At 40.8% G+C, this 27,673-nt stretch overlaps 1 pseudogene; it reads right to left on the bottom strand.

Moving 5' to 3' along the window:
* Window positions 1-5,373: 5,373 nt before the first annotated feature.
* LOC149219906 (peptide deformylase 1B, chloroplastic-like) lies at window positions 5,374-6,169 on the bottom strand (annotated as a pseudogene).
* Between the last annotated feature and the right edge of the window lie 21,504 nt (window positions 6,170-27,673).

Genomic DNA, 27,673 nt, shown 5'->3' with positions numbered 1-27,673 from the left:
AAAAGGACTCTAAATGTTCTTTAGCTGATATTCCCTCTGCACCAGTAAACTTAGGCATGTATTCTCGAAAATCTCCTACAGGCATGGTACTTAGAGGAGAAGGCAAGACCAAACGTCCATACCTGGCAGCAACTATTCGTTCTATCTTTGTGAGAGCTTGATGGCCTGCCATGACTGAGCCTAAATGAAAGGGTACTGGTAGACTGAGTGGTATGAAGTGATGCAATGGATAATAGAAATAGAGGAAATTGACGGAAAGTATGGGATACTTTTTCTACTGAGGTCCGAAAAGGAAATGAATAACTGAGAGCGGTATGAATCTCTGAAGGTGAACTTCACTAACAGAGACGCATAAAAATTCTTTAAGGCTTACCTGATCCTGATGCTCCCGTCTGCAAAGTTTTCTTTGATTAACAATCTTCTCAGGATCAGGCACTGGCCAGCTAGTGATTTCTGAAGATTTCTCCGAGCATGCTTCACGAACTGCACCAGAACTTCAATGTGGAGTCGCCAAAGGATGGCCTTCCTCCAGTTGAGTCGCTAGACAGATGATTACAACCAAAATCTGTGTTCAAACCTTGTCTGTCATCAACGCCTAAAGCTGTGTCGTCTCCCAGGGAAGCTGAGCTAATATTATCCTTTCCCCGGCAATGGCACCATTTAATGTAATCACCCCAAGAAACTCACCTAGGTTGCATATCGGTGATGCTTAGGAACATTACAAACTCAACAAATATGTTGGATAAATGGTGGATGAATGAAACAAATGCTGCATATTCAAGCCAGATAACCACTTCTACTATGATTGACCCCAGACATGGGTGAACACCCCCAAACTACAAGGCTTTTAACCACCAACTACTCACAGTTTGAGGGTAAGGTGATAATGGAGAAAACTGACCACACCAGCAGATGCACAGGACCCTGTGATGGCTGGCTGCAACCAGTTAGGAGTTCTGTAAATCTATTATCTAATACCCAGACAGGATGACAACTCTCTGGTATTGAAACAACAGAAACCTGCATGCACATTCAATGATATAGCTAAATCCTAACACAGAGGTGGGATGACAGCCCCTCTAATGCTAAACATTAACAGAACATGAATCAATGCAAACAGGCACAGCCTGGAACAAGAAAGAGAAGTGGAAAGTGAGCAATTAACAGCAAAAGAAGCTTGTATTAGCTGGAAATGAAGACCAGACGCTACAGGTTACAAGGTAGTTACAGTCTCCAGAAGTTGAACCTTACAGCAAGGTAACTTTCATCTAACACTCATCCCCCAATTACATCTTTGTTCTGGGTATATATGGTGCTTCATTACAAAATATCTCTGCTAACCTATGCGTGGAGGGATCATAATGGATCACCACCCGCTCTAACTGCTTGGTATGGGTCTCTGCTATAGCGTGACTGTGTCAGTAAACAAAATTGATCTTCTCTGATATTCTGTTGTCCTTCATGAGCAGGTGGAATGTCGGCTGAAAGAAACCCATCACTGATAAATGTATTTAACTGCTCGAGGCTCGTCCTTTTCTTCTTGGCCATTCTGTTAATTGAATGCAGCTGCCTGCTACGCTGTACTGCTCCATGCCTTCCTTAGCACATTCCGTGCCGCTGAGAGATCTTGCCCACTTTGCCACATTTTAAATTTCAACAGTCAATGCATGCATAACTCCTCTATCAGGTCGCCTTTCGGGTCACAATGCATGTCTTAACAGGCCAGTCTTCTATTTCTTTATATTTGAAAATACACATAACTGCTGCAAAATCACGAAAAATGGCTTTGGCGGATTTGAACCATATATATATTTTATTTCCGAACCTTTTCGGATCCGAGACCCATCGCAATCGCACCCGCCAGGCATCCTTTGTATTTTCTTTATACAAAGAACATACACAAAAAACATTGAAAATGCGACGGGCGCGGACCTGAAATATTATGAAATGGAGTGCTGTATAACTATCGGGTCCGGCCCATCGCATCGCAAATATATATGTTAAAGCCCCGCCCCTTTGACATCGCCGATAGCGATACGCCGATGTGATATCGACGATCGCTCATATATATGCGAAAGGCCCATGCTCCATTGGAAACGCCGATAGCGATACGTCGATAGCGATATCGGCGATCGCTCATCGCGCAAATAATAAAGCCCAAATCTTTTGTAAGTCCTCCATTGCGATACGCCGATGCGATATCGGCGATCGCTCATCGGCGATGTCTCATGTCGCTGCCGCTGCCTGCCTCCTCCGATAGTGTATTTTCGCCCTCCCAAGGGCTTTTCCTTTGCAACCATTTCGATCAGTGGAGGCCTTAAGAGGATTTTGAAGGCTTTTGTGGCACTTTGTATCCGTTTTTTGGGCATCCTTCTGTGCGCAAATAACCCAATCAGGACTAAATTAGATCCTCAAATGTTGGATTATGTAGCAGAGCTAACAGGATCTAGAAGAGGATGCTTTTATGATTGATAAAATTCCATTGCGAATTGAAGTAGAATATATACACTTCATCACTGGTCTTTCCCGAAGAGGGGAACCAGTTAACTTGCAAGGGAAGGCCTGAGGCAGTCTCAGCGTAGATGATTACATTCACATATATTACGCTCGAAATAATGAGAAGGTAGGGACATGGATACCAATAAAGAATGTGAAGAGTCTACCCCTTAGAATTCTCCTTTTTACTATTGTGAGGGTAGCAGGTTCAACTTCATTGCACCAAGCATCGCATGTTACAATGAGCCTAGCATTGGATTACCTCACCACAATCTTTGATTGGTGTACAACCCTCCTGATCAATCTAAAGAAGCAACTCACTTCTATAAAAAGGAGTAATACCAAACATTTTGGGTATGGTACCATCCTTTTCACTTTCTTCTTTGAGAGGATACTAGGGCTTCGACCCAAAGTGATCTCTACCATCATCAGCCCAAGAGATCCACGTATAGGTAGATGGGCTGATTTGATGAAGAGACTAGGGGGTGGCGAGGTCCCTAAAACAACTTTTATGATGAGTTTTTCCTTTGGTGGGAACTGTTATCTCAAAATCAAGCCCTGGAAGGCTGCAGACCAGGAAGACTTCAAGTAACTGTTTCAAACCAATCTTTTGACTAAGGCTTAGCCTCCTTAGCCTGAGAGGGCTCTCTCAAAGGGTTATTGATTTTAATTAAGAATAAGATGGCTAACTCTTGTGAAATAACAGTGACAAATATGAATGCTGGAAAAACATTAAACAAGTTTCCATTGGGCCTATGGAGTCAACAATAACTCAGTAAATAATGATACTGCCTTTACATAGAAGTCAGGGCACTTAGCATTTAGATGTTCAGAACACAACACACATATGGAACCACAGCTCATAAGTGCACACAGGAAGTCAGAGCACAATCAGTGAATTCTGAGTGATTGTACACCTATGCAACTGTAAAAAGACATAAAGGAAAAGATAAAATCATACATTCTGAACGTAGAAATCCCTCATGAATCCTGAGAAGTAAAGAAGCCCAAATTATATTACTGAAATCTGTCTTTACATAAGCCAAAACAATGCTTTGTTTATCAAATTTCCAACCCCTGTTACATTTCTGTTTTAGCTATATATAGAATCCTTATTCTAACTAATTCGAACTTCCTCCTCCAGCATGAGGGGAGTCGATAACTACCTCTACTGACACCTATCAGCTATTAAACTAACTAATAAATACAACTAAAGTGCTGACTGGAGTTTTTAAAGAGTTCTAAATTAACTATGACTCTAACTCTATTTTCCATGCATACGACTTCTCCTTGTTCTTTGACATCTGCTCTCCTTCTGGCGGTGGCTGTGATAGCTGAGATGAATGTTTAATGCCCCACGTTTACCTTGGGTGCTGAATCTTTTAACTGTTCGGAAGTATTAGGAGATGTCCCTGGTTTCTCGGCTTCAGTTTTCTCCAAAGTAATCGAATGCACAGAAACATGTCTTCAGTCCTTTAATTACCCAAAATGTGGAAAACTGCTACGTTTTGATGCGTTGTAAGAAACGTTTTGCCTGCACACATGTTCAACCAAATCAAGCGACCATTTCAGTTTGTTTGTGATCGAAATGGCTTAAATAATAAAGAGGAAACAAAAAGAAAATCAGTGGTGCCAAGGTTCACCTATGGTGCTGTATAAGGAGCAGCTTTCTTGTAGTCAAGAATATCAGTGTTGGTTGAGGAGAAGCTACCCTTGAGGAACTATTCTGATAACTTGCTACTAGGCTGTTTGTTTATTGTTGGTAGAATATAAAGTGCTGACTGGAGTTTTTAAAGAGTTCTAAATTAACTATGACTCTAACTCTATTTTCCATGCATACGACTTCTCCTTGTTCTTTGACATCTGCTCTCCTTCTGGCGGTGGCTGTGATAGCTGAGATGAATGTTTAATGCCCCACGTTTACCTTGGGTGCTGAATCTTTTAACTGTTCGGAAGTATTAGGAGATGTCCCTGGTTTCTCGGCTTCAGTTTTCTCCAAAGTAATCGAATGCACAAAAACATGTCTTCAGTCCTTTAATTACCCAAAATGTGGAAAACTGCCACGTTTTGATGCGTTGTAAGCTTGGGCTATGAACATGTGTGCAGGCAAAAAGTTTCTTACAGGCAGCTCGTTTGTTGTATCTTGAATGGTGATAAAGGAGCTTTACAACAAAAATTTAAAATTTGATTTGAATCTTCAACCTTTTTAGGCATCCACCTGTCTTGACTTGATTGAATGCTGGCAACTTCAGATGATGTTCTTGCACACCCTTTAGACGTTTCCCTTTCCAAATTTCCGCTCATAATTCAAATTGCTTGATTTGCGTTACAATCATCACCTACAGCAATTTCGTAGCGCGCTACGAAACTGCTGAGTTATTGAAAACAGCTTGTTCTCTTGCAGTGATTATTTGAGGAAAGGATCTTAGAGGTTCTTGGAGTATGCGAAAAGTCGCGATTGCAATAGAAACTCGGCCTGGAGTAAACTCTATATGCATCAGTACACATGAGCCAAATGATATAACAGAAACTGCAAGCAGTGATAACCACAGCAGAAAAATGGTTATAGCAGCATAATACATAAGCCCCCTTATCCAAATGCATTCTTTACCACGAGCAGCATCAATTTGAATCTATTCTATAACCACTTTAAATTCCCCTGAACTTGAAGTTTCAAAAAGAAAAACCTCTGTCGCCAGTGTCAAAAGGTTGAGGAGCTGATGCACATTGCCCTGTCTCCTAACTAGACGTGGTCATAGAAATGGACCAATTCCCCACAAATTTCGTTCATAATTAGCTGTGCTTGCAAATAATGCCCAAGAAATGCTAACCCATGTCCAAATGTTCGGAGCTGCATAGACAGTGAACCGTGGACAAATAGATTTCACTTTGAAGACATCTCTGCACTGTCCAGCGCCAGTTTACATTCACTCTTCACGTTCCTATGTTGGAAAATCTTGAAGCTCAGAATGAAATATGCTCCATTACAACTTGTCTTAGATGTGACCTTTGACTCGCTCAGAGCTGGCATACCTGTTCCGATTTCATAATTCTGTTCCAAGTTCTGTAATGCCGGCCGTATAGTTTCAAGGATATCTGGTTGCATCCTCTCAAAAAAAAAATCCTCTGGAGGTGATCGTATTCATGCTGAAAATCCTTGCATTGAACTCTTTCAAACTCAAAATGAATTTCTTTCCCTTAATGTCCCAAGCTTTGATTTTTACAGAGATAGGCCGTTATACATTACATCAAACATCTCATCTGCTAATCGTTGGAGCTTTTCATCAAATATATTTATAGGCTTGTTCTTGGCTCTCAATCTTGAATCAGGGTACTTCACAATTTTCAATGACAACTCATACTGCAACTCAGAAGCAAAATCCTCCTCTTCCTCCATTTTTCCGAGCTCTGAAAGGAATTCTCTTCTCGCCTGGAACATTATGCCCATCCTTGGCTTCAAATTCACGCCATTTACACTGCCAATACCGTGGGGAGAATTCAGAAGCGCCATGGCCTGAAAAGATGCTTTCACGCCGATTCTTTTCATCGTCCGTGGTGAAGAGCTTGAAATTGAATACGCGAATGGAAGGAAGCCGTTAAATAATAACGACGATGAGGCTCTCAGAGCAAAAGACGTCGGGGTTTTCAGAGGCATCATCTTCGTCATTGCCATGTCTGGCTCTTTACTTTAGCGCCATTTAATCTGATCCTTTCCCTGTATTCACGCATTTCTCTTTTATAGCGCTTCTTATCCTGTAGGCCTCTTTCTCTGATAATCTGCCTAAATTGCTAATGATCAAGGACACTAAGGATTCTGTGGACTGGTCTTCTATAATTGTTGGTGCTGAAAGAAACTCCAATGCAGCATTATTGTCCTCACTTGAACCATATAATGCTCCCTCTGCCCCAAGAGTTGAATTCAAAGCTCGCAGCCTATTATCATCAATCAACTGTAGAAAGGGATCAATAATTTTATCTGTGAGCCTCGCCTTTACACGTATGACAAGAGCTAAGCAGTTGTATGTTGTGGCTGCAAACATAAGCATTGATGTGGCCAATGTAAAGAGAGATTTGCGGTGGCATGGTCGTAAATAACAATCTTAATCAAGGGCAACGCTCCTCAATGTCAATGCAAGCTGGAAACTTCGTATAAGTGTATTGTGACTTGAACTTAAGGCCTCAGTGCCCATCGAGTCCCAACTTGACTAGCTGTTACTGGTGGAGAGGTAGTTGAATCAACATGAAAAATCATAGCAAAACGACGGCATACATTGGGGACAAAATCATCTTTCGAATCTTGAAGTTCTGGTTCTGCACTGGCAACAATTACAGTCATCCACAGAACCTTAAATACAGATCTCTCTGCCATAAGTTGTGTCTTTGTTCTTACCCCAAGGTCAACCTTCATAGTTGATGTTTCAGTTCTGCGTCTTGATGGATCAATGGATGACATTAGCATCGTGCTCAAAAGTCCTGGAGTAACTCCTTCACCTGTAATATTTCCCTTCAGATTCAGAACTGATGACAAGCATACACGCAGGAGCTTGAGAGCATGCCACCTGTAAAATGCATCCACCCCAGAGCTATTTTGCATGACAGTTGCTATGGATTCGAACAAATCCCCAATTTTGTAGCGCAGCCTAAAACATGTTGCGATGTGAAACTACAAAAAGGCTAAAACCGCATCAAACTAATGTGAGCGGTTTTGAAATTTTGGCATTAGAATTTTCAGTGATAACAGGAACAACAAGTCATTTCCATCGAGGACTACCCTTATATAGGTATGGACTTCAGAGGGGATCCAGATCTAGTGCTTCTACCAAATGCTGGATGGGGTGCCATTGGTAAAAATTGTTTTAAATTTTTTTAAAGTTATTTGAATTTTTTTGGATTTCAAAAAATTATGAATTGAAATTATTTTTGATGAGAAGATTATTACAAAATTACTTGATCATGATATAGATGTGAGACCAGTAAGATCTGAGGGTCTACCTAGGCATAGGCGTTGTGGAAGAGACGCGGAGAGTGCCGCAGCGGAGACTGAGAGACTCCTCCATACCATACAGAGGAACTTGAAGAGGTTAACTCACCAAGTACCTATGGTGGCGATAGAGGATCTACTAGAGGCTATGCAAAGACACGTGGTAGGAGTACGACGAGATTAGGTGCGACTCTTCCGACGAGTGGTTAATTCCATCGTCTTCTTCCGAGATGCTCATCCGGGGTTGGACCCATAGATATAGATTAGAGATGTCCAGATTTTGATAGGCATGATTGGGATTAAGCCCTAATTTTTTAGGACATTTTCGTCCCAATTTTGTATAACATTTTGAACAAAAACTTCTATCTATATACAGACAGTTTCATAATGTGATGATCATATATATAGCTGATGTTCGATTATTTTTTATTTTTAATGCGATGAATGATTAATATGCCAATCTAATGCTTGATTAGCTATAGAATCAACAAATGAATTTTTTGATCATGGAATATGAATAAATGTGATAAAATTAAATGATCTTTGTAATAAATGCACTCTCAGAAATTGGCGATATAAATAAGGATCTCTCACACGATATATGTTATTTAATTGTGAAACCACCAATTATGAATCCAAGTATACTACTAACAAATCAATACCAAGAGAAATTTCTTCAAATAGTAGGTTAACCACATAAGTATATTCAACAACATTATTTGAAGCAAGGCCGATACATACGCCCCTTGAAACCAACAATTGGCCGGATGGATAGTAAATTACTCAACCCACATAAGCCAAATTCTGGGTATGTTGAATAGCATTGATCCAGGTGGATATTGGTGGCCACCCGCCAATTCCACTTGGATCCCCACCATTGTTTCTTTCATTTTTTGTAGTTTCCTTATTCGTAGCACAATTTATTATTTTTGGCAGTTTTTCAGGTCCTGAACTTCTGGAGCCATTTTGAGGCCCTAAATAACGTTTTTTGGGACAACTAGGAGCAATATGGGTCCATGGACCGATGTTGCTCATACAAATGTCATAGTCCTCCGATAGATCTTTCTAACGAGCTATTTTGCGTGTCAAATGGAGATCGTATGCCAAAGTTACAATCCCAGGAAGTTGATGTACCAATTTACCCAAAACGGGGCCCATAGTTTGGTGCTTCATCCCCTAGGGTTAGGGTTTTGGATGTTTAGGGTTTTTCATTTTTTCTCAACAATAAATAGGCCTCGAGCCTCATTATAAGATAGTTTGGAGGCATGTATCCATCACATCTCTCCTTAGAGATAAGCTACCATCGCTCGAGTTAGTTTATTTCCATTTCTGTTTGTAAGCATATTTCAGTATTTTATATTAATGAAATGAAGTATTATTTCTGTTGTATGTCTGTATTTATGGTTATTTTTGTAATTTTTTGTGTTCCTGTTTAAATCTGGATCAATGGTATCAGAGGGGTCTGTTCTTTCTATGTTATTCTTTGCATGTCCCCAACGAGGTCGAGATATAAGGAGTCAGGGATTGAACTAGTCGAACCTTTGCAACACCAGCCTCGCAAATCTCGACAGCCTCCTATGGCGGATGAAAAGAAAGATGAGGGGGAAGGATATCTTATCAAAATCTTGCTTGAAGAGGCCCTCGAGCGACAAAGGAATGTGATGATGGACAACTTTGCCCAGATCCTTCAGCGGCTACCCAGGGGTGACACATCTACTTCCAGCAGCTACTTTGGAAGTGCCACACCCTTTAAGGTACAAGTTAACTTTGACATTCCCATATTTGAGGGTCAGATAGATGCAGACGTTGTAGATAAATGGTTAAATCTGCTAGAAGGGTATTTTTCTGTTCATGATTTTTCCGGTCGGGAAAAGATTACTTTCGCTCTTCTCAAAGCCACCCCCCACGTCAAGGACTGGTGGGAAACCTACTGCGAGTAGAAGGATGAAAGTACGGCCTCACTGTTTTCAACCGCACCCACTTGGAATTCATTTCAAAATGCCATCAAGGAGCAGTACTACCCTGTCAGAAGCTATGAGGATAAATACATAAAGTGGACCACGTTGCAGCAAGGAAGGGACCAAGACGTTTAAGAGTTTACCAATATTTTTCATACCCTTCGCACAAAGTTGGGTATCAAGGATTTAGAGCAGCATTTGGTACTCAAATACCATGGCTGCCTGCACAGGTACATCTAGGAAGAAATAGAATTCCTAAACATCTCCTTGCTCAGCATGGCATACCGATATGTCGTCAAGATCGAGCAAAAGTTTAAACAAAAGAAGCGAGACTTTGGATTTGCGAATCTGAAGCAAGGGAAAGGTGCCCCCAAACCATAGAACAAAGGACAAAGCCAAGGCTGGGCTACCCAAGACAACCCGCCAAAGTTGCAAGCAAAGAACATTGCCACGAAGCCGAAAAAGGACATGGGGAAGTGGTGTGAGTTCCATAAGAGCTCCACTCACAACACAAGTGAGTGTCGGGCCAAGTAGTCACTGGTGGTTGAGCTAAAGGTTTCAGAATCAGATGCATGTTCTGACTCTGATTCAGAAACCAACAAGGGGAATGACAAAGGGAGGCAAATTATCGATGCGGAGCCCAACGCCATCGTTTCCACCACGAAGATCCAGAAGGAGGAACCCGAAGATCCGGAGGAGGAGGAGCGCATCTTCCACTCCCAAATGTGGGTAAAGGGCCCCCTGCTACATTTCATTATCGATAGCGGGAGCCAAAAGAACCTCATTTTGGCAGAGGTTGTGAAGCGATTGGGCTTACTAACCATAGCACATCCACAACCGTACACCATCGAGTGACTTCACCAAGGACAAGATCTTCGCGTGAGCTAGCAGTTTTGCCTTCCATACAACATCAAGCCCTTCACGGATGAGGTATTGTGTGATGTTGCTCCCCTTGATGTTTTTGATGTATTATTAGGCCAACCATACTTGTGGAAGTGACATGTTGTGTATGAATCAAGGCCCCATGCTATGATTGTTACTTTGGGAAATAAGTTGTACAGGATACTGAAGGTATCACCGCCTACCGTCATCTATTTAGTTACTGACAAACAATGAAGTAAACTCATTTCCAAAACCGAGAAATTTGTTTTCTTGATGATACGCCCTCAAGGAAAGAAGAAGACAACGACCACAACCTCCAAATAGGGTCCCTCCGCACGATAACTACAAATGGAAAAGGTCATGGAGGAATATGGGGAAATATTCACCTCCCCCGCAGGGGTTCCTCTACACTATCAGGTCAAGCACTCCATCGATCTAGCCCCAGGTGCTCCACTGCCCAATGGACCAATCTATCGATGCTCCGTATGGAGAACAGTAAAATCAAGAGGCAGATTCAAGCACTGTTGCAGAAAGGTCACATCCGACCAAGTTCATCGCCTTGTGGAAGCCTAATCATGTTCGTACAGAATAAGGATGGGACTTGGAGACTCTGTATTGACTATCGGGTGCTGAACAAGATCACTCCTCGGAATAGGTACCTGATCCCACAGATTGGTGACCTTCTGGACCAACTTAAGGGGGAAAAATATTTCAGCAAGATCGATTTGAAGTCAGGATATCACCAGGTACCAATCGAACCCTCCGATGTGTGGAAGACTACCTTCAAAGCCAAGGAGGGCCTTTTCAAATGGTTGGTTATGCCTTTCGGTTTAACGAATGCTCCTGCAACCTTCATGAGGCTAATGGATGACATCTTGCGGCCATTCACCAACTCATTTTTAGTGGTATACTTGGATGACATCCTAATCTTTAGCCAGAGTTGGGATGAGAGCCTCCCCTATGTTCAGCACAGCTATAACCAGGCTCTCCACAACTCGACTGGGCACATCCCTTTTCAGGTGGGCTTGGGATTCCAACCACTATGTCCCATTGATGTGCCCATGCCATTTGTAGCTACTCAGGCAGATTCGGCTCATCTCCAGTCCGAAACAAATAAGGCAAACAACTTCATTGAGCACATCTAACATATCCTCCAGTAGGTCCATGAAATTCTAGAGAAATCAAATGCCAAGTACAAGCAGCGACATGATCAACATCTGGTGCCACACAAGTTTCAGGTGGGCGACAAAGTCTAGTTGCATTTGCAAAAGGAACACCTTACCGGCGCCTATCGGAAAATCAGACCACTCTGATATGGTCCTTACACCATTACCAAGGATGTGGGAGACAATGCATTTGAGCTCATCATTCCCCAATTCCTTGGCCTACACCCAGTGTTCAATGTGGACTGCCTTCGGCCATACTTTTCACTATTACTAGACACATCCGACATTGTAGAACAACTCACACCAACAGAGTTAAATCCAGATTGCATGGAACAAGCTGCAACTAATCGAATCATGGACACGCATATCAAGCACACTCACTAGCAGAAGATCCAACTGTATCTAGTTGTCAAAGTAGGTCAACTCCTTCACCAGGGCAAGTGGCTCACCAGGGGCCAAGTTCAGCAGAAGTTTCCTCATCTCATGGAGGAACTCAACACAATGGGGACCATTGCTTCCTAAGGGGGGAGGAATGATCCAGGTGGATATTGGTGGCCACCTGCCAATTCCACTTAGACCCCCACCATTGTTTCTTTCAGTTTTTTAGTTTCTTTATTTGTAGCACAATTTACTATTTTTGGCAGTTTTTCGGGTCTTGAACTTTCGAAGCCATTTTGAGGCCCTAAACGACATTTTTTGGGAAACTTGGGAGCAACATGGGTCCATGGTCTAATGTTTCTCATCCCAAAGTTGTAGTCCTCAGATAGATCTTTCTAACGAGGTATTGTGCACGTCAAATGAAGATCGTATGCCAAAGTTACGACCCAAGGAAGTTGATGTACCCATTTACCCAAAACGGGGCCCATAGTTTGGCACTTCATCTCCTAGGGTTATGGTTTTGGATGTTCAGGGTTTTCATTGTTTTTCAACAATAAATAAGCCTTCAATCCTCATTGTAAGACAGTTTGGAGGCATGTAGCCGCCATATCTCTCCTCAGAGGTAAGCTACCATCCCTCGAGCTAGTTTATTTCCATTTCTGTTTGTAAGCATATTTCAGTATTTTACATTAATGAAATGAAGTATTATTTCTGTTGTATCTCTGTAATTTTTTGCGTTCCTGTTTAAATCTAGATCAAGCACCATCGACGAACCCTAGATATACCAAATCGTCCATCGATACCTGCCAAAGCAGATCAAAATATTGATATCACTATGAAACCTATAGACAAATATGCACAAATATATACAATATCTACAACCAAGCAAATGATAGGTAGAAACCTAAGCATAATACTTTTTAAGATAGAGCCCATTTCTAGGCTCTGACAGCTCGTTTTCATCAAAATCAACCAATTCGTAAGCTCCCTTTTTTAAGACCTTTTTAACGATAAAAGGACCGTACCACATGGGTTTAAACTTACCTGCCCCCAAGGCATCTTTTTCTTGGTCATAGACCAGGACAAGGTCACCTTCAGAGAAAACCCTAAGACGTACAATATTATCATATTGCACTTTCACTCGTTTTTTATGAGCTTCGTTTATTGTGGCAGCATCTCGACGCTGCTTGTTAAGATGTTCCAAATGAACGAGGTATTCTTCAAGACTAGAAGTGTCTGGAAGAAGTTCTACAACTAATTTAAGAGAAGGAATTTCACATTCCATAGGGAATATTGATTCCAAACCATAAACTAGTTGAAAGGGAGTGAAACCTGTAGCGGACTTAACTGACATCTGGTATGCCCAAACCACATGATACAACATGATATGCCAATTAGATCAAGCCTTATTAATTTTCCTTTGCAGGATAACTTTCCAGGATTTATTCACGGCTTCCACTTGATCATTGACCTGAGGAAACTAAGGAGAATAATTCTCCTGCCGGAAACCCAACATGAGAGGCAATTCAGTCATCATCTTATTCTGGAAATGACTGCCATGGTTAGTGACAATCTCTTTTGGAATACCGAAACAAGAAATTACTTGGTTGAAAAGAAACATGGCTACTATTTCACCATCATTCAGTACAGTGGGCATAGCTTCGGCCCACATGGTAAAGTAGTCCACTGCTACAATAATATACTTATGACCCTTTTTCGAAGGTGGTTTACAAGTTGTAAAATCAATACCCCATTTCGTGAATGGACCGATGGTGATAACAGGAAAAAGCGGAGCTGGATGAGCGCGCATTTTCTTAGTATAAACTTGACAAGGATGGCATTTTTTGACCGCTTCAACACAATCTTTGAAAATTGAAGGCCAAAAATACCCTGCACGCAAGATTTTTTGGGCTATAGCAAGCCTAGATAGATGACCACCACAAGCTCCATTGTGGAAATCATTCAGCACTGACTCAACTTCTTATAAGGTTAAGTAGTGTCTAAGGATTGAATCAACCCCGCGATGATATAAAGTGTCACTGATAATAACATAACTTTTCGCTAAGTGACGCAATTTTCTTCGCTCATCCTTTAAAAAAGAGAGGGGAAACTTCAAAGTTTGAAGATATATACTGATATCTCCATACCAAGGATCTTGTGAATAAATAAGAAAAATATGCTCATCAGGGAATGATTCCTCATAAACTATTTCTTCTTCACAACACAACTCTGAGATTAATTCTACAAATATTAACAATTTCATCGATTTGGCTGAAAAGAACTCAAGATCAAACTCTTATAAAATAAAAATCCAGTGGTTATATTTCCTCCCCAATCTCTCACCTACTGAGAACAAACTGAAATGGATTGGCAGTCGCCAAGACAAAATTTTTCCTAAGAAAAATATAGTGTCTAAGTCGTTGGAGAACATGAATAGATGCCAAAGCTAATTTCTCTATAGGAGAATATTGTAGTTCAGGACCCACTAAGCCCCGGCTCAAATAATAATCACATGCTCATGGAGAGCATTGTCTTCCTGAACTAGAACCATACCAATGATAGATTATGCCGCAACGAGATATAAGAGAAAATCCCTGCTATAATTGGGTGGACTTAGTAATGGAGCAGAGGTCAATTCTTTTTTCAAAGCATCGAACGAGCGTTGAGTGAAATCATCCCATAGAAAGGGAACTCCTTTCTTCAACAATCACATAAATCCCTTTGTAATCTCAGCGTAATTGACAATAAATCTCCTCAAGAAATTGGCTTTTCCTTGGATACTTTGAAGTTGACAGATGGTAGACGGGGGAGGCAACTGAAGTATTGCCTCAACCTTGAAAGGATCTACATGAATCCCTTCAGTAGATATGATGAATCCCAATAATTGACTAGATGTGACAACGAAAATGCATTTATTTGGATTCAACCGGATTTTGTAAAAATGACATCACTCAAAAACCAATCAAAGATGATGAGGATGATCAATTCTCTTTCGAGAACGAGCAGCTAGGTCATCCAAATAAGCTTCGATGATATGTTTGATATCGTGGAAAGCGTAGGACATGGCTCGTTGAAAAGTAGCTCCAACATTTTTAAGGCCAAAAGGCATCTTTTTGTATGCAAAAGTACCCCTCTTATGTTGATCTTCGAGATGGAAAGTAATCTAATTATAACCTGAGAAACCATCCATGAAGGAGAAAATCTCATTTCCCTCACATTCATCGATAATATCATCAATAAATGGTGTGGGGAAATTATATTTAGTACAACTCTTATTTAAATCCCTAAAGTCTATGCATACATGGATCGTTCCTTTCTTCTTATCAACCGGGACTAGATTCGAGACCCACTCAGTCAATAGAACAGGGTATATAAAACCCGCCTTGAGCAGCTTCTCAACCTTAACTTTAATAGTTGTCAATTTCCTAGGGTTTACAGGCTGAAGCTTTTGTCGTGTAGGCTTTGCATTCACGTAAGTATTCATCTCATGTTGGACTATTAATGGATCAATTCTAGGCATTTCCTCATAAGATCAAGCAAACACATCACGAAATTCTTTGAAAAGATCAGTATAGATTTGAATTTCTTCAGGGGAGCATTCAACTCTGATGAAAACATTCTCGATTATATTAGGATTCTTGGAGATGTTCACCAGAATAGTTTCCAAAATAACATACATGTTACCTTCGGAAAAAAACCTGTGTTGGAGCCAAAGGGTTTAAAATTGTGTGAACATCACCAGTTGACGAAGGACTAGACAAAATTGATTCTACTTCATGCAAGTCTAGGAGAAAATATGACCGATGATGGAAACCATCCCACGGTCTGTCAATACCCGTCATTGCTTCTAGAATTTCTTCCTCAGATGGTAAACAATATCAATGCAGTCCATAGAAGAAGTAGAGTCAAGGGTCCAAGCCAGAGTGACATCTCCGTACAATTCATCTAGTGAAAAAGGAATAGGATCAGAATATGAAGTTTTGACAATAAATTGATAAGCAATTTTAGCTGCAGACATAGGATATGCCATTCCACCCACTTTCCCTACTTCTAATGTGGTGGTAGAAGAGGGTAAGGGCCAAGGATTTGAAAAATAACGAGTTCTAAAAAACTCTCTTCAAGAAGCAGTCTTGGATGATGAAATGGAATTTATTTGAGCGACAGGAGAAGGAAGATCAAAAGTACCCATCAATGAGGAATACATTCCAACTCCTAAATTCTCAACAGGTTGCTTGGGATTATTCACCAAGGGAATGGAGGAATCAGAGGATGCATTGGATTCTTTTGGAGAATACTCCATCTGGTCAACAGTAACAATTATCCCTTCATGGGGAAAGCATAAGATGCGAAATAATGATGATACAATGGCATCCATTTCATAAATCCAATTCCACCCCAATAGAATATTATAATCCAAATTTTCATAAACTATTTCCACCTCTATATTGACAACCTTGCCCCCAACACAGATAAGAAAGGCTGGAATAATTTCATGCGGCCTATGAGAATTACCATAAAATGCAATCAAGAGAGTAGGTGAAGGAACAACCTGAGGAGATCTGATATATTTCCAACATGCGATAGACATGACACATGTGGAATCTCCCTCATCAACTACAGTTCGAAAGATATTTATCTTTTGATATGTAGATTTAATTTGAAAAGCCATGTGATGAGGTAATCTCTTCTTAATATTTGACATGTCAAATGTAAGAATAAGAGAGTTTTTCGGATCTATAGCCCTGACTGCAGTGAGTAACACACTCCTTAGTGCCAGACACAACTGGAGTACATCTAACGTAGACATCACAAAAGGGCTTTAGGCCAGATCTTCAACAATGGAATAGTTCTGGGCAGCCATTAAGGTTAATTGTTGAACGTTTTGTGGAGCCTTTCGACATCCAAGGTATAGACTCAACTGCGGACCTCTCAACATGGAGTGGCTCTGAAACATCGGGAGCGTCCTTAGCCTTACAGGATTCCAGTTCACCATATCATGTTGTTATCACTCAGGTTGTTCCCTTTGACTCCTAAGGGAATATGACTGAGGTAACCACAGACCAATCTTTGGATTGCAGGTCCTAGCCTACCTGCAATCAGAGAGGGATCTCTCTTTATGATTTAGCTTTGTTTTAGGGGTGATTTTAGGCTATATATGATGTGCATGGGTTTGATTTATGTTTGGTGGGATGGATGGATGATGTCTTCAAACAGAGTTGGCATGCAAAGTGTGAGAGGTTCAAACCATTGGGCATGGAGTCAAGGATAAGGGCTGCTGGTGCGTTTTCTTGGTCACAAGAGGAATACAGAGCAGGATAGCTACACATGGAACAACATTAAATGCTGGAATTAAGATGAAATGGAAGTCAGGGGATGAGAGGCAATTAAGGATCTCTCATCCAGCCAAAGAGCGAAAGTGAATGAAGGCTAAATAGGAGCAATTAAGAATTCCTAGACAGCATTCAGAAATGAAAGAAATAGCTTAAACATGATCATTTAAGTATGCATATTCATCACTAATTCAGAGGAAAACATATAGAAATAACAGAAATTGAGCATAGAGTGCTGCAAAGCAAATTTTAAGCTATTCTTCCTTCCTGCTATTTAGATGGTGACACAATGGTGGCATAAACACACATAAACTGTAAACAGAGGTAAGAAAAACTTAATGGGTCATGTAGAAGCACAAGAATTCCATAGTTCACTCTTCAGCCATCAAAACACAACAGACAGTTCATCATCCAAGCATTCCAGCAATATTTGATTATAGAGGCTCTCAGGCTTACAACGCAAGTCTAGAATTAGGAAGATAACCAACCAACCCTTTAAACAACGAACAGGGTGGTTTATATAGAGAAAATATCCAAAAAAATATCTACTACAGCAGATCTTAACAGATATGAGGGAATAAGTTCCTTTAATCTAACTTATCCTGAAATAAATGCATAAAAGATCTATCTAACTGTTGTGTTGGGACAACAGCATTCAAAAATGAGTTGATATGTGTCCTTATGGCTCTGCGCTGTTCATTTAGCCATAACTGTGCTTTGTTTTCTGCAGCGCTGCCCTTAGGTGGCTTTGATGTGCATTAACTCTGATCAGGTGAGCTTTTAATAGCTTTCACTGCTTCCTTGACTTTGCTGGGGGGCTCTTTAATGTTTATCTGCTTTGATATCAAGTCCTCCACTGATATTTTTCGGTCTGATACTCTTTGCCGCTTCACTGATACACTTTAACTTGAATCTAGGCCTTTTCTTTCCACTGATACACTTTAAACTGTCAAATCGCCCCTTTTCTGCTAATTTAAGGCAAAAATCGCTGATGTGGCGCTTTCTGTGGCTATTCCACGGGCTTTAGAAGTGTTTCGGCGCTTGGCCGATCCAAATATCATAAAAAATGAGGAATATTGCAAAATGTCGGAAGATCTGCACAATGATAACTGTGCTTGAGGCCTTAAACTTGCTGTCTGGAACTTTTCTGCATGGAGGTGATGAAAATAGCTGAAGAAATGACCTGGTACCTTTGCTACTGAAGTGCGAGCGGGCGCCGAATCAAAAATATGAAGAAAAAGCGTTTTTAACCCATAAGTGGGCAAAACCCACTTTACACAGGAAATGGTTGCTTTTCCAGGCGGGAGCGACCAATATTGAAGAAAATAGGGAAGATTGAAAGCGGGCCGTTAGATCGCGCAAGGGCAGATCCAATGGCCGAGAGGAGATCGCAATATCGCTTCGGCGATGGGCAGGGGAGCGGACGACTTAACATATGCGCGATGTGATACCCGATAGCGATATCGCATCGGCGATCACATATCGGGGGAGGAAAGGGGAAAGGCTTTTAAACAATAGCGATGAGCGATGAGCGGAATGGGGCGATGCGATATATTGTAGACCGTTGGATGGGCAGGGGCAATCAACGGCTATGATTAAATCACCAAATCGCAATCGACGGGGATGCGGGGTGGCAGTCTTTATATATATGAGAATGCCGATAGCGAAATGCAATAATATGTCTTGCGATAAGGCCTGCGATATATAGAAAATGCGGGTTTTTGCGATAAAACCGATATTCATGGAAAAATGGAGAAATGCTTCAAAACATGGTAAAACGATAAAAGCGGAGTATGCGGTAATAATACATTGCGAATGCGATATCGTTGTCGAGTGCGATAGCAATATCGCATTGCAGAAATGGAGAGGAGGCATGTTATATGGGCAAGAAACCTTGCGATATGTTGATTGCGAAATGGCTATCGACGGAGCATCCATTGGGGAGAACCATAAAGGGGCAACACTGATCGTTGTGACCTCCGACAGCGATATCGCGTCGGAGGGGAGGGGGAAACAATTGGAGGAATGATTTATGAATCAGCCAAGGGATAATGCAATCGACAAAGGCTTTTTGCAATCGGAGATGGGTTTTAGTGCATCGGAGGAAGGTGTTTAAGCTTTAGGAAGGGTCCTTAATGCATCGGAAGGGGTCCGATAGCATTTGAAGGGGGTTTTTATGCTTTGGAAGGAGTCCAAACACCTCAAAGGGGAGATTTATGAAGAAATGAGGGCTTTTTATTCATCAAACGAGGGATTTTATGCATTAGAAAGGGTCCAAAGCATTGGAAGATGGTTTAAGGAGGAAAATGGGGAAGTTAGTGAATGATTTAGGGAAAAGGAAGAAGGGGAAGTTAGACATGCCTCGCTTGAGCTGCTCCAAGGGAAAATTGCATTGCACTTGTGATCTCAATAGATATAACACTTGAAAACATGAAATGGATCACAAATCATTATTCTACAACCTCAAAACTACCTACCCAGCCTACTTACCTAGCATTTTGTCTTCTTTTTGTTTGGGTGCACTTGGACTAGCAAACCCAGCTTTTCCTCTTTTCTTTTGACTATCCTCCTATCTAAATCTACCCTTATATCATCTAGGGGCTCAGATTAAGCAGTTGAGCACCCTGTTTTCTCTGCCTATCTAACAAACTGCCAAGATTAAACAGTTTGGACAGATATTTATTCTCTATCTTCTAAAGCAAGCAATTTAAACCTAGGGAAGCCAAGATTAAGCTGTTTGGCCTTCCCTTAACTGTGAAATCTTTCAAAAATGGAACTTTTGCAGCATGGAAAAGATGAACATTTTTGGCACTTCCACTGTCAATCATGAAATATGAAACCTATTGCAATAGGAGGCTAACAGTGGCTCCACTTGGGGATGGCTTTTCCTTGTGAAAAGTCAAGAACAGCAGGTCAGATTGCCTTGATCTTCAATTTTTGTTGTACTCTGAAAACTTCCCTTTGCTGGCTGCTTTATTTATATATATGACAGTAGACTTGAAGAGCTTAGGGCCTTCACTTCGGGCTTCAACTGCAGCAAGCTGCTATCCAAATAGAAAACTGAAATCCTACCTACCTACTCTAATCAGCACTTTCTTTGCTGGTTAGGTGAAATGAAACAGCCAATGCAGCCACTTAAGCATTATAAACATCAATGACCTTTGCTGCTTGTGTTTGTTGGTGCTTGAAATGGAGATCTTGCAATCTGATATAGCTTTGTTAACTTTTGAGAAGAAAAGGGAATTGCTGATCTCCTTTGCCGAATCAAGAAACTGCACAAAAGGGTCCTGAAAAATATATACATAATTCTTGGGCTGATTTAAACAATTGTACAAATGCTTTGGATAGCTATCATGCCTATGAATTGGGAAATGAGCAACATCTTTATATTGAGCGTTACAACCTGCTAATGGAGAAGAGCCCTGATTTATTTCATCACTCAGTCTGTCTGCGGATGGATTATACAGAACCTGGAATGATACTTGCAATTTGTTACATTCAGGCTCATAAGGAACTTGACTGTTTTGCATAGGCTGCTCCTCCTTTTCTTTAGATAACTCAGAAGATTCAAAACAGAGCGGCAGGGAAACAAGTGGGACCATTTGATCATAAGTTGCTGCTTCTAAGTCTTCCTCAATCTGATATTCAGTGGCTTTTTGGGGCTGCAAATCTAGAAGTGATGCATCATAAGCAAGGATTTGACTCTCCTCTAGATGGTCAGTATCAAAGCACGCTGACACTTGATTATTAACTACATGATAATTCTCCCTAATAAACTGAAAAGATTCAAAAAAAAATGGTAAAGTTCCTTCACTGGTTTCAAAATTTTCCACATTTTCCTCCTCCTCTTCATAGCTGAAATGAGCAAACTTATCACTGGGTTTAGGCTGCTGAACCTGAACTTTGCTTTCTCCCAAAATAGCACCTGATTCCTCTACAAGGCTGATTTGGATTTGAGGAGCATATTCATTATCATACAGATCATATTTGGGCAAACAACTGAAAGAAGAAAAGCTATCATATTCACACAGTATATCAGGAGACTACTCCTTCACATATGGCTCTATGAATATGTCATCTGATTTGTGGCAAGTTTGTTCGTGAATATCACTACTTTCCTTCTGCAAAACAACTGTGTTCTGGTGCTCTAAACATTCAACTTTCATTGCGATCTGCTGCATCATTTCCTCTAATTTCTGTAACAAACTATGAAGTCTTTCTCCTTGCTCTGCCTTGCGCTGTTCTTCCCTCATCTTCAGATTTGCCTCCACGTCCACTGCCATGTCCTGCATTTGTTTCATAGTGGACGGGCTCCTTTCTCTTAAACGGAATTCAATCTCAGGATCAAAAGCTCTCGGATAATGCAATAGAGCTAAATCAGGGGGAGGTCTTATATTTAAAGGCATTGAATGATAGATCTGATTAAATCTGTCAGAAAATTGCTGAACAGATTCATTTGGAAGCCTTTTTAATTGATTATATTCTTCAATGAGCAAGAGGAAATTAACTTTGATCATCCATCTATCAAGGAAGAGTTTGAGAAGCTGCTCAAGATTAGAGATGCTAGCCTCAGGCAAGGTCTTGAACCAAGTCCTAACTTCGCTTTGCAAAGAAAGGGCGAAAAGCCTAATACTAACATCCTCATCTTCTACTTCAAATATGTTAAGATAGTCTTCAAAAGCTTGGATATGCTTTTGAGCAGTAACTCCATTCTCTCCATCAAATCTCGGGAGATACTCAGGATGATCTTTAGGCAAAGGATTGAGCGTGGGAGGCAAAATGAGAGGCTTATATCTATCAGGAACTTTACGAGGCACGGGAGTATGTACAGGGATTGGAAGATTGGGCTCGATTTTTGGTTCCTCCTTGACTGTATGATGATCTTCAACAGCAATAGAAGACTTCTGTTCTAATGTGCAAGGAGGCTTTTCATCAACATTTTTCAAAGGAAAATTATAAAAATTATCTCTTAAATACAATATACATAGCAAAATATTATGGATGAGAAAGAACATAATCTCTTGGATAACTATCCAGGTCAAAAGCCTGATCTTTTCATAGAGTTCTTTCGGGTTCATTTCTCTAGTGGAGTCTTTATTATGAGGATGATGTGGAGTCGCCAAGTGGATGATTTAACCTTTGGTATGTCTGATCTCTGTCCACCGTCACAGATCAGATCTAAACATGAAAAAATTCTGAAGAAAAGTTTCACTTTCTCCAGAAAACAAAATATTTTTGAGATTTTTATGATTATTTTGATCTTTTGTGATTTTTCAAAATAGATTAAGGATTTTATTCAAGAGGCAAACTAATCAAATACTTGGATTTGTAGTAATAAACAAAATGATTCAGATCCCCAGTGGAGTCGCCAATGATGGTTCCACTCAGGTTGTTCCCTTTGACTCCTAAGGGAATACGGCCGAGGTAACCACAGACCAATCTTTGGATTGCAGGTCCTAGCCTACCTATAATCAGAGAGGGCTCTCTCTTTATGATTTAGCTTTGTTTTAGGGGTGATTTTAGGCTAGATATGATGTGCATGGGTTTGATTTATGTTTGGTGAGATGGATGGATGATGTCTTCAAACAGAGTTGGCATGCAAAGTGTGAGAGGTTCAAACCATTGGGCATGGAGTCAAGGATAAGGGCTGCTGGTGCGTTTTCTTGGTCACAAGAGGAATACAGAGCAGGATAGCTACATATGGAACAACATTAAATGCTGGAATTAAGATGAAATGGAAGTCAGGGGATGAGAGGCAATTAAGGATCTCTCATCCAGCCAAAGAGGGAAAGTGAATGAAGGCTAAATAGGAGCAATGAAGAATTCCTAGACAGCATTCAGAAATGAAAGAAATAGCTTAAACATGATCATTTAAGTATGCATATTCATCACTAATTCAGAGGAAAACATATAGAAATAACAGAAATTGAGCATAGAGTGTTGCAAAGCAAAGTCTAAGCTATTCTTCCTTCCTGCCATTTAGATGGTGACACAATGGTGGCATAAACACACATAAACTGTAAACAGAGGTAAGAAAAACTTAATGGGCCATGTAGAAGCACAAGAATTCCATAGTTCACTCTTCAACCATCAAAACACAACAGACAGTTCATCATCCAAGCATTCGAGCAATCTTTGATTATAGAGGCTCTAAGGCTTACAGCGCAAGTCTAGAATTAGGAAGACAACCAACCAACCCTTTAAACAACGAACAGGGTGGTTTATATAGAGAAAATATCCAAAAAATATCTACTACAGCAGATCTTAACAGATTTGAGGGAATAAGTTCCTTTAATCTAACTTATCCTGAAATAAATGCATAAAAGATCTATCTAACTGCTGCGCTGGGACAGCAGCATTCAAAAATGAGTTGATATGTGTCCTTATGGCTCTGTGTTATTCATTTAGCCATAACTGTGCTTTGTTTTCTGCAACACTGCCCTTAGGTGGCTTTGATGTGCATTAACTCTGATCAGGTGAGCTTTTAATAGCTTTCACTGCTTCCTTGACTTTGCTGGGGGGCTCTTTAATGTTTATCTGCTTTGATATCAAGTCCTCCACTGATATTTTTCAGTCTGATACTCTTTGTTGCTTCACTGATACACTTTAACTTGAATCTGGGCCTTTTCTTTCCACTGATACACTTTAAACTGTCAAATCACCCCTTTTCTGCTAATTTAAGGCAAAAATCGCTACTGTGGCGCTTTCTGTGGCTTTTCTGCGGGCTTTAGAAGTGTTTCGGTGCTTGGCCGATCCAAATATCATCAAAAATGAGGAATATTGCAAAAGGGCGGAAGATCCGCACAATGATAACTGTGCTTGAGGCCTTAAACTTGCTGTCTGGAACTTTTCTGCATGGAGGCGATGAAAATAGTTGAAGAAATGACCTGGTACCTTTGCTGCTGAAGTGCGAGCGGGCGCCGAATCAAAAATATGAAGAAAAAGCGTTTTTAACCCATAATTGGGCAAAACCCACTTTACACAGGAAATGGCTGCTTTTCCAGGCGGGAGCGACCAATATTGAAGAAAATAGGGAAGATTGGAAGCGGGCCGTTAGATCGCGCGAGGGCAGATCCAACGGCCGAGAGGAGATCACAATATCGCTTCGGCGATGGGCAGAGGAGCGGAGGACTTAACATATGCGCGATGCGATACCCGATAGCGATATCGCATCGGCGATCACATATCGGGGGAGGAAAGGGGAAAGGCTTTTAAAAAAGAGCGATGAGTGGAATGGGGCGATGCGATATATTGTAGACCGTTGGATGGGCGGGGGCAATCAACGGCTGCGATTAAATCGCCAAATCGCAATCGGCGGGGACGCGGGGTGGCGGTCTTTATATATATGAGAATGCCGATAGCGATATGCGATAATATGTCTTACGATAAGGCGTGCGATATATAGAAAATGCGGGTTTTTGCGATAAAACCGATATTCATGGAAAAATGGAGAAATGCTTTAAAACATGGTAAAACGATAAAAGCGAAGTATGCGGTAATAATACATTGCGAATGCGATATCTCCGTCGGGTGCGATAGCAATATCGCATTGCAGAAATGGAGAGGAGGCATGTTATATGGGTACCAAACCTTGCGATATGCCGATTGCGAAATGGCTATCGACGGAGCATCCATCGGGGAGAACCATAAAGGGGAAACACTGATCGCTGCGACCTTTGACAGCGATATCGCGTCGAAGGGGAGGGCGAAACAATTGGAGGAATGATTTATGAATCGGCCAAGGGATAATGCAATCGGCAAAGGCTTTTTGCAATCGGAGATGGGTTTTAGTGCATCGGAGGAAGGTTTTTAAGCTTTAGGAAGGGTCCTTAATGCATTGGAAGGGGTCCGATAGCATTTGAAGGGGGTTTTTGTGCTTTGGAAGGAGTTTAAACACCTTAGAGGGGAGATTTATGAAGAAATGAGGGCTTTTTATTCATCAAAGGAGGGATTTTATGCATTGGAAAGGGTCCAAAGCATTGGAAGATGGTTTAAGGATGAAAATGGGGAAGTTAGTGAATGACTTAGGGAAAAGGAAGAAGGGGAAGTTAGACATGCCTCGCTTGAGCTGCTCCAAGGGAAAATTGCCTTGCACTTGTGATCTCAATAGATATAACACTTGAAAACATGAAATGGATCACAAATCATTATTCTCAAAACTACCTACCCAGCCTACTTACCTAGCATTTTGTCTTCTTTTTGTTTGGGTGCACTTGGACTAGCAAACCCAACTTTTCCTCTTTTATTTTGACTATCCTCCTATCTAAATCTACCCTTATATCATCCAGGGGCTCAGATTAAGCAGTTGAGCACCCTGTTTTCTCTGCCTATCTAACAATCTGCCAAGATTAAACAGTTTGGACAAATATTTATTCTCTATCTTCTAAAGCAAGCAATTTAAACCTAGGGAAGCCAAGATTAAGCTGTTTGGCCTTCCCTTAACTGTGAAATATTTCAAAAATGGAACTTTTGCAGCATGGAAAAGATGAACATTTTTGGCACTTCCATTGTCAATCATGAAATATGAAACCTATTGCAATAGGAGGCTAACACATGTGATCTTGTAGCAACATTGACATGAGTACTCATCATATATACGTTTGATGGATTATCCACTTCTTGGTTTCCCCCTGTGGGTTTTCCAGTACTAGCATTCGTGCCAGCGAACATTTGTTGCCCTTGGGGAAAAGGGTTAGTTAGAACTTCCTGGGAGCTAGAAGAACCCTGTTGTACTAACAAGCGTTGAGCGTCTTGAATGTTAGGGAAACTATGAGTTAAATGGTCTCCATTACACAATTTGAAAGTGAAATTAACTTTCTTTTTAGACTCCTTTTTACCATCCCCTGTATTATTACTGGGTTTTTTTGCATTACCCTTCCCATCCTTATATTTCTTGTTACCCTATCCCTTCTTCTTCCCATCGAATTTTGTATTTCCTTTGGGGTTGCAAGATTGGACGATGTTAATAATTGAAGGTTGGGAAGGCATAGACACTGACGACAATGCCTGAATTGAAGAAGTAGTTTGTAAAGACAACTATTGCAATTGACTTAGCAGGTTAGCTGCACTACTATTGATCGATCCGACAATTCCATCAGCGTGGGGACTTGGCTTCGATTTAGCTAAATCGATCTTGGACCAAGGAGAATCAGGAAAAATCTTCTCAAGAATCCCAGACTGAGAATATATGAGTTCTAATCGCTGGCCTCTAAAGATAGTCTATTCTTTGGTGAACACTCCATAGAGTGATACATCCTTAGATATTTCTGGCTGTAAATATTTTAGAAACCATTCGAGAAGGAATTAATTAGGAATATAGGCTTTGATGAGCCTCTTCCTTCTCTACCATTCCTGAATATGGTCAGAAATGTGAGTTGTTGTATCTTGTTGGAAACTAGCCAATATCTCAGTTCCAACATCATACCAAATGGGCAACTAGAAATGGTTAAAAAAACTAGTAGCCAACTCACCAAATGAAGAAAAGGTATTGCCATTAACCTCTATATACCATTTAGCAACATTTCCAGTTAAGGTGCGCTGAAACAATCTAAACATGATTGAATCATCAATTATGGAGTTAGAGGAACGCCATAAATGAAATGTTCTTAAATGGTCTGTTGGATCCTCCCCAGGCTTTCCTTAAAATTTTGGAATATTCGATGGAAGTTTGGTAGGAACCGGAGGCCACGCTAGATTATATTGGATAGGATCATTTGTCAATTTTGATAGATCTCGAAAATTTAGAGTTGCCATGAATGGTAAGCGCGAAGGAGCTTGAGAATTCCACCCACTATGAGACAAATTCCCAAAATTGTGAAAAGCATATCCTGGATTTATAGAGGCACCAGGTTTCCAAGGATTGGTTGTAGAAGAAACTAAACTATAATGAAATCCTTGCGGTCTAGATAAATTTAGAGTTTGACCAACTCCTGCTAAAAAGTTACCATAACCAGGAATATTTCCCCCAAGCGAAGTATTAAAAGGAGAGGAGAGCCCTTGGTAAGGGTTCCATGCATTAGCAAAGGGAGACAAATCCTGAAAGGAACTTACGGAGGAGTAAGGCATGTTACCTTGTTGACCAAACGAAAACTGATTCCCGATTCCTACACCACTAAAAGCAGGGTTAGTCCACCCCTGAAAAGGATTATAACTTTGACCTTGAGCAGAAAAAGGAAGATATCCTAAAGAAGGATTAGAATGAGGAATGTGACTACTCCGAAAAGGAAAACCTTGATAAGAGGCTGAACCACTAGTCATAGAAGTCATGGTTGTAGAAACAATGGATGGGATGGATAGAGGAACTGAAGGAATTTCACTAGAAGGCATTTCGAAGGGGAAGGAACCAGTGTGGGAAGCAAAAGCTTGGCTACCCCCACTCGAAGATGGAATGGAAGAGCCAAATATTGCAGTACTAGGAGTGATAGTAGATATAGCAATAGTACCTCCTCCTTGAACTGAAAGAGGAGTATGCTCACTAGTAGC

The sequence above is a fragment of the Pinus tabuliformis genome, chromosome Q (genome assembly GCF_031772625.1).
Source record: "Pinus tabuliformis cultivar Carrire ecotype Pingquan chromosome Q, CPIR1, whole genome shotgun sequence".
Taxonomy (NCBI): Eukaryota; Viridiplantae; Streptophyta; class Pinopsida; order Pinales; family Pinaceae; genus Pinus; species Pinus tabuliformis.
Note: the sequence above shows the minus strand (reverse complement) of the source record. Positions and strands in the feature narration are given on the sequence as shown.